Raw genomic sequence first — 9,366 nt, 5'->3', positions numbered from 1 at the left:
TTGTTCTTTTCTCTATGCTCTTACCTCCATTTTTTCATCATTTTTTCCTCAATGTTAACTAACATCACTCAATACTCTAACAACTTACGAAACTTGAATTTTTCTTTTGTTCTGTAAACATGGTTGTGCATTAAATTTTTTTAAGAAAAAATAAACATAACAATATTTCATAATTATAATAAAAATATCTATATATATAAAATTATCATTTTTATCTTTTCACAATCCTATATTATTCTCAAATTTTAATTATCATCTTTGAGTATTTCAATTTCCAGTCGATGGATATTAAAAAAAAGAGTAAATATTTCTCACCGTAATAATAAAATTTTTAAAAATAAATATAAAAGTGAAAAAAATATCTAATCGTGTTACAACAAATTAAATAGGGAATAAAGAAATTATTTGAGAATAATAAACTATTTAAATTTGTCATTTCTTACATCTAATTAAAATGGAATTTTACTTAAAGAAATAAATTATTTGAAAATAATAAAATACTCAAATAATTTGTTATTTATTACATCTAAAATCTATATCTCCATCTTTATTTCTTTCATTTAAATTATTTTTATTAAATTAAATCACAAAATTAATTCAAACAAGAAACATGGATATTCTTTCTTAATTTTATTAATGATTGATTGATTTTTTTTTTAAAACTTATATAAGTTCAAAAACTTATAGCGGAAAAAAAATACAAAGTCAAGGAAACACAAAAATAAAATAAAATAAAATAAAATGATATATATAGGTAAATTACACTTAAAGGTTATTATGGTCATTTGCACAACCAAGTTAACATTGTTTGGGCTAAATTAATGGGAGGGGAGAATCTTAACAAAATCATAAAAAGTAAGGAGGGTTTCTGTAATTATTGAAACTACAGGAAGATCTCTATAATCGTCAAAAATCTTAAGGAAGGTAACTGTAATTTACTCAAAAGTAAATATTTTAATCAAAAACTTAAAAAGTTTAAATACAAAAGTCAACCTATTTTCTTTACTTTTTTTTTATACGTTTTTTTTTATAAAAAAATCAAAGGGTGAATTATACTAACGGTCCTTATAGTTTAAGATTTGTATCATTTTGGTCCGTGACTTTTCAATTGTGACACATTTGACCCTAAATTTTGAATATTGTTCCAAATAAGGACAATTGAAGATACTATTAGATTTTTCAAGGGCAAAATCGTCAATTTGATAAAATATAAATTAATTTAACAAAAATAAATGTCAAAAAATTAATTTTGGATTTTTATAAATTATTTCTACCTACTAAAGATAAAATTATATAAAATTGATAAATCTTTTAGACATTTATTATTTTTTTACCAAATTAATTTTTATTATTGTAATGCCCTCAAAATAAAACATAGTCCAACCATTCAATAAATCCATAAAACATAATAGAAATATCATTTTTTTTTCATTCATCAGAATTTGTATTACGATGGATATTACTTGTTCGCAACAAAATGAATATCCTACGGGCTTATAGCTTTTCAAGTCATCACTTGGTTACAACAAAAAGAGTCCTAACTCTATACATAGAAAGTCCTAGGCTTGAATATGCATTTAACATCAAAACGAAAAAAACAAATGGGAGTCCTCCACTCCAAAACCTCCCAAGCTAAGATATCGGAGGCGACATATCACCTGTACTTGAAAAATGGTGTCCCAAGTAGGGTGAGCCAAAACCCAGTGGAGATATGCTAAACAACACATGAGAATTAACTAAAACATTAACATCCGATAAATGTGCAACACTTGAAAAACTAACTTACACTCTTCCCATAACCAATCAACATTAACATCCGTATTTCAATCCACTTCCATTTATTTATCCAAATTAATTCATTAACATGGTTCATTTTTATCCAAACAATTCAAAATGAGACTACAACTCATATCATCAATGTACGAGCACGAAATAATTTTTCTCGTATGATCTTGTTGATCAAGTTTGCAATCCTCCAAACAATGTTGCTTTACTACCTGAAAACACAAACGAGAGCTAACCGACAGGTGTGTGCCGAAAACCCCTCCGATGCCTAAGTCAGCAACTAGACAATAAACAATAAGTTCTGTGTATTCTAGAGTAAGAATTGGGATACCTGTCCATAGGTCTGGTCATGAGCTTTTATAGACTTTACTTTAGCACAATTCTAGTAGGATTCCAACTCTCCGTATGAGAGTCCTCCTAGGAATCACACACCCTACTCACTACCAACCAAGTGAGATGGTTTGCACAATCCTAGTAGGACTCTACTCTCCTTAACAAAGTCCTCCTAGGAGTCATACTTCTACTCACTACAAACCAAGTGAGATGGTTTGCACAATCCCAGTAGGACTCTAACTCTCCTTAGCAGAGTCCTACTAGGAGTCTCATTACTGCAAGCCAAATAAGATGGCTGCACCCTTTACCTCGGTTATACATTTCTGACCGAACTGCCTTATCTCGGTCCCTTGCCATTCGGATCGTGTGATCGAAAGCTAATCTATCGAATGCCACCCTACTGAGCTATACACAGCTCGGCCCTCGCCATTGATGTTACTTCCTTTACCTCGGCTGACATCTTTACCTCGGCTGATATTGATGTCAACCAGGTTATTTCGGCTCGGTGATACTTTAAGCACCACTATCAGTCTTGACTCTGAGATGACGCCCTGCAGAGCTATCCTTTAGCTCAGTTCTCCCCCCACTGATACCTCGGTTTTGTCTGTTTAGACCGAGCTAACTGCAGCAGTCTCCAACTGAACTAACAAGGACGAGGTCCAACTTGCGAAGCCCAAACACCTCAGCCCATAGTTCAGTCCAAATCCATAATATGAGATGTCTTCTTGGCCTAAGACCGAGCTACACCAGCCCTTATCTCGGCCCATTGCGTTGCCCAACTTCCAAATAAGACTTTCCTAGCTCAGCCCAATTTGTTTACAAATTACCCTCTCAATTGCCCCTTAATTCTATCTGCGCAACATGATTGGGATTATTCTCCTCTAGCCGAGCTAAAAACGCACAACTCTGCTGAACTAGAGAAGTTTGTTCGATCTCACAACTCGTTCAGTCCCAACAAGTCTGGTCAGTTGCTCAGCACGTCATTCCACTAATCTGGCATGTTTGATACGACGTTATCCCAAGGACAGGTGGCGTGCCCTCATTAGCCCCGTTCTCCTATTACAGCCGTCATGCCAAAAATTTGAATAGCCCTGTTTTTTTGCCTTCAACGTATATATTCTTCGAGTTTGTAATCGTACGGCGAGTCATTGTTTCTGTGTCTCGCCGAGTAGACTAACTCGGTTTATACTAACCCTGCCAACCTACTTTGGCCGAGATAACCATCTCGGTCCAGGAAAAAATTTGTTGGTCAAACCTGTCAACCTGTTTTGCCCGAGGTAACCATCATCCCGACCAAAGAGTTTAAAAATTTATTGATCAAACCTGCCAACCTGTTTTGGCCGAGATAACCATCATCCCAGTCAAAGAGTGCAAAAAGTTTGTTGGTCAAACCTGCCAACCTGCTTTGGCCGAGGTAACCAGTATCCCGACCAAAGAGTTCCAAAAATTTTGTTGGTCATACCTGCCAACCTGCTTTGGCCGAGGTAACCATCATCCCGGACAAAGAGTTCAAAAATTTGTTGGTCATACCTGCCAACCTGCTTTGGCCGAGGTAACCATCATCCCAGCCAAAGAATTCAAAAAAATTTTGTTGGTCATACCTGCCAACTTCCTGCAGCCTAGATCCTCATCCCGACTTCGGAGAGCTAAATGTTGGTTATTCTTGCCAACCTTCTTCAGTGCAGATCCTTATCTCGGCTTGAAGAAGAGCTAAATGCTTGGCCATTCCTGCCAAACTTCTTGATTGCCCCCCAGTCGGACAAAGACTTATTGGTCAAACCTGCCAACTTCCTGCAGCCTAGATCCTTATCTCGGCTTATGAGAAGTGTTGGTTTTTTCAGCCAACCTCTTCAGCCCAAATCCTAATCCTAACTGAAGAGAGCTCAAAGTTGGTTATTCCGGCCAACTCTGAGCGAAGTGTTTGGTTTTTCCAACCATACGTCCTGCAGCCTGGATCCTTATCCTCGGCTTATGAGAAGTCTTGGTTTTTCCAGCCAACTTCTTCAGCCCAGATCCTAATCCTAGCTGAAGAGAGCTCAAAGTTGGTTATTCCGACCAACTCTGAGCGAAGTGTTTGGTTTTTTCAGCCAAACGTCCTGCAGCCTAGATCCTTATCCTCGGCTTAGGAGAAGTGTTGGTTTTTCCAGCCAACCTTTTCAGCCTAGATCCTAATCCTTCCTGAAGAGAGCTCAAAGTTGGTTATTCCGGCCAACTCTGAGCGAAGTGTTTGGTTTTTCCAGCCAAACGTCCTGCAGCCTAGTTCCTTATCTTCGGCTTAGGAGGAGTGTTGGTTTTTTCAGCCAACCTCTTGAGCCCAAATCCTAATCCTATCTGAAGAGAGCTCAAAGTTGGTTATTCTGGCCAACTCTGAGCGAAGTGTTTGGTTTTTTCAGCCAAACGTCCTGCAGCCTAGATTCTTATCCTCGGCTTAGGAGAAGTGTTGGTTTTTCCAGCCAACCTCATCAACCCAGATCCTAATCCTCGCAGAAGAGAGCTCAAAGTTGGTTATTTCGGCCAACTCTGAGCCAAGTGTTTTGTTTTTCCAGCCAAACGTCCTGCAGCCTAGATCCTGATCCTCGGCTTAGGAGAAGTGTTGGTTTTTCCAGCCAACCTCTTGAGCCCAAATCCTAATTCTAGCTGAAGAGAGCTCAAAGTTGGTTATTCCGGCCAACTCTGAGCGAAGTGTTTGGTTTTTCCAGCCAAACGTCCTGCAGCCTGGATCCTTATCCTCGGCTTAGGAGAAGTGTTGATTTTTCCAGCCAACCTCTTCTGTTGCCCCCCAGTCGGGCAAAGACTTTTCAGAAAGAGTTGGTCAAACCTGTCAACCCACTTTGCCTTTAGTTGGGCAAAGATTTTTGCCCGGTCGGTCCTACTTGTCAATAGTGTTATCTTTTGCCGAAGGTGTTTTGTCTGACATCGTTGTTGTCACGCCCAAAACCCGCCCCTAAAAGTTTGGGCATGACCCGTTTGAAAACGAACACTTAACCTGTAGTAAATAACATATGGGGCCTCATCGGAAGCATAAAGTAGGAAAATAACTATACATATAAATTCCATTGAGCTACATCTACATGCCAAGACCTCTTATACATCACATTCATCATGGAAAATAGATAAAGCTCCAAACCATATGTTGTAGCATCGGTGATAAACAACCATATGTACAGACCCAGCCCCATCATTGGGCTTATATAAAAATCATTGAAGTTCTACCTCTTTAACTTTAAATGGGTAATCAAAATTAAGCCAACATTTCAATAGACTTTACAAAAATAAATGGCTTCGTGCAGTGCCTGAACCCACGAAGGTTGACAAAAGAAAACAGGTGTCATGACTAGGACTGACCACTTGGTTGGTTACCTATAGAAATAGACATTAGACAGAGTGAGCCAAGCTCAGTGAATAGTAATACATAAATAAAACAATGCTTAAATTGAAACATAACACATAGCAATGCATATAAAGATGTAGAGTTCACATAGTTAGTCTGATTCTGTGCTACGTACATAACGGCCTTAAGTTCAATCTTGCAACATAAACATGGTGGCTATAAGCCCTTGAAACATGGTGGCTCGAGGCCCTTGAAACATGGTGGCTATAGGCCCTTGAAACTTGTGGCACTAAGGCCCTTGAAACATGTGGCATAAAGCCCTTGTAACATATGGCACTAAGGCCCTTGAAACATATGGCATAAAGCCCTTGTAACATATTGAAACATATGGCATAAAGCCCTTGTAACATATGGCACTAAGGCCCTTGAAACATATGACATAAAGCCCTTGTAAAGTTGGCATGAAGCCCTTGAAAGATTGGCATTAAGCCCTTGAAAAGTTGGCATGAAAGCCCTTGAAAGATTGGCATTAAGCCCTTGAAAAGTTGGCATGAAAGCCCTTGAAAGATTGGCATTAAGCCCTTGAAAGGTTGGCATGAAAGCCCTTGAAACAAAGAACTTGTAACATACATAAACTTGTAACAACATAAACTTGTAACATACATCAACTTGTAACAACATAAACTTGTGATAGACTTAAACTTGTAACATATACTTGAAACATACTTGAACATACTTGAACTTGTAACATACTGGAAACATGCCTGAAACATACTTGAACGTCATTCATTAATTCAAACGGAACATATCATAACTAGAGCATTTCTTGTTGTATCGTGTCATTATCGTACGCTTAACAATGAGAGACTAATTCACATTCTCATGAGGGTCACATAATGATGCTAAACTTTGGACTTATATCGTAGATTCTGGATCACTTCCAATTCATAAGCAACATAACAAATTAACTTCAATTCATGTGGATACATGTAGCTACTCTTATATTTACTCAGAATCCATTCTTCAAGAATGAACATAAATTCTTTTGGGTAAATGACTTACTTTACGTGCTCTCTTATCAATAGCATACACCTTTGTTTAATCATTCTTATATGTTAACATAGTTCCCTTGCCTTGTAATTAACATAGTCCTAATGGTAACTGTTACATCATTCCCATGAGTTGACATAATTAACGTAAAATTAACAGGACATTCCTGATAATTAGTAACGAAAAGTAAGTACATTTTCATTAGATTATAGATGACTTTATTGGATTCACAATTTCATAGTTCGCCCCTTGGCCTGAGGGGTTCACACATTCACAAGTTCCTTTGATGTTTTCATAATTCCATAATGTTTCTCACATAACATACATAACTTCATAAACTCTTTTGAAGTTTCCATAATATCACAGTGTTTCTCACATAGCATTCATAACATTTATGTCAACATAATTCTTACGACAAAGATTTAACATCAATAAAGATAAATGGTTAAAGGTACATCAAAGTACTACTACTCACAGTGATCGGTTCCCGGTGATAATGGTACAATGTCCTCGTCTCGACCTACAATTACAGTGCACAACACATAATATGAGGCTATACTCGATCCTTTACTTATTCTCTTTGATCATTCAATCAATTAGTCATAGTGGTACCAAGCTCATTATTCTTTAATATGTTGTAATCCATGTCTTAGAAAACAGGAGAAATCGATAGGAAATGGTTTAGGTGAAGAAATGGTACATAACTAATTGGCATAACGTGAACAGTCGTCACTAATTTGGGTATAAATTTTTCTGTATTTAGAATTTGGGAGTGAGACTAGCGCCATTGGAAACTAGACTTCCGAGGCTTGATTTTAGGCTCAAGAATCACTCAAAACGGAGTCCGGATGCAAAAGATATACCTATTCAAAGTTGGCTGGACAGAGCTGTCTCCGCACGTGCGGGTGAACAGTGCCGCACGTGCGGCCCTGGACAGCAGCAGTCCGAAAATGGCTGAAATTGTGGGACTTCTCATTTTCAAAAATCAAACCTTAATTACATGTAAATCAAAGCCCAAAACCCTTTAATACATGACCAATTTCACATTATTATTCTTCATCAAACACCATAATCTCACAATAAACAAATTTAATGATTTTACTTCTTCAATCAAGGAATTCTTAGAAAATCAAGGTTCATGGGTTCAAAGTTCACATCTTCTATATCAATCCATGATTTCAAGTAGTAGATGGATTCTATACAAGGTTAGTAATTAGAGCCACATACCTTACCCAAACCTTTGGTCATCCCTTAGTCTCTTCAATTTTCCCAAGCTTTTGGTTGATCTTTCCTCTCTCTTCTATCTTCTTCAACCATCTTCAAGCTTCCATGGATGTTGAATTCCTTAGGGAGAAGCTTTGCCTCTTCTCTCTCTCCCTCTCTCTCTCTCATGGTTCTCCTTCCCCTTTCTCTAGATATTTTTATTTTTTGTTTGGTTCAAAATAGATGAGTTCAACAACTCATAAGGCATATATGCATATATAAAAGCTTCCCACAAATAGGAAGGGCCAAACACGCCCTTACGAATCGCACAAAATCACATTTCAATTAAACTTCCCAGATAACTCTAAAAATTATGCTGATCATAAATATGTCCCCTGTTCCGGTATCTGAAGTCTTTAACGCCTTTAATTTGCAGTATAAAGTTAATCACCCAAACGTCCATTAACAAACCAGACAAATTAGATTTCAAATTAATTTTCCCAAATAATTCCAAAAATTCCCATTAACATATCCAAGTACTCAATTTTGATTTTTGAACCCATAAAGGTCGGTAATTCTCATTTTAAGTCCGTAACTCAACTGATAATGCTTCAAGTCTAATAGATATAATTAAATTAAACCACATCATTTCATAGGGAAATAAAGATGATTTCTTATACGCATTTTGGGGTCATTACAGTTGTTGTGCCAGACTCTGCCTTGGTGCGTGCCCCATCTTCCTCTACCCTGATGTGTTGGTGCACTTTCTCCATCAGGGCTTCCATAGTAAGGGGCAGCGTCATTGTCATTGAATCCCTCAACTCAGTTTACGATATTCTGCTTCAGTTAATTTTACACCATCAAATAGATACTGCTCGTCTTCTATATCATCTCTGAGCTCCTTCAGTTTCTTCAAATACTTTTGCCTTGAAACTTTCCTTATAGCTCCAATGCCATCTTCCTCCAAAGCATTAGATCTCTGAACAGCTTCTTCTTCCTCCATCTGTGTTAATTTTGGCTCAGCTAGCTTCCTTGTTGCTGCTGCATCCTTCTCTTTGGTCACGCAATTGTTCTTCCTCCGACTCAGAACCATCATTATCATCATGATGTCACGACCCAAACCCGCCCCTATAGGTTTAGTACCGTAACCGGCCAGTAATCCGAGATTACTAAAGGCCTGCTTAACAGTAATACAGTAATACAGAGTACAAGGGCTGGCGGAAGCCAAAACAGTAATTAAAAGATGTCCAATGAGCTGTGACAGTCTGTATGCAAAAAGACTTTTCATATATATACACATTCAAAACAAAACAGTTTATACATACATGTACAATATATACAATCATTCAGGACAGGGACTTAATCCCTATTAGAAAAATATAGTACAACACCATTCAGCCTATACAGTAATTATAAAATAGATACAAAAAGTGGGAAACTAAAACACCCCAAAAGCCCTAGCTTGACAGGCTCGGAACCTCGCAGTGAGGCACAATGGTTGGCTTTGACAAAAGGGAGTCTAACCCACGCTCCTAACTCCGATCTGGTGCCTGAACACCTACATATATATATATATATATGAGTAGTGAGTTAAAATCCAGTGAATAACATAATGCGTAAAGAGGTTAAGAATGAATGTCCTTTCAGTTTTGAAAACAGTCAAT

This window comes from Camellia sinensis, chromosome 3, assembly GCF_055761805.1.
Source record: "Camellia sinensis isolate YWXY chromosome 3, ASM5576180v1, whole genome shotgun sequence".
NCBI classification, from domain to species: Eukaryota; Viridiplantae; Streptophyta; class Magnoliopsida; order Ericales; family Theaceae; genus Camellia; species Camellia sinensis.
This window is presented reverse-complemented; position numbering follows the sequence as displayed.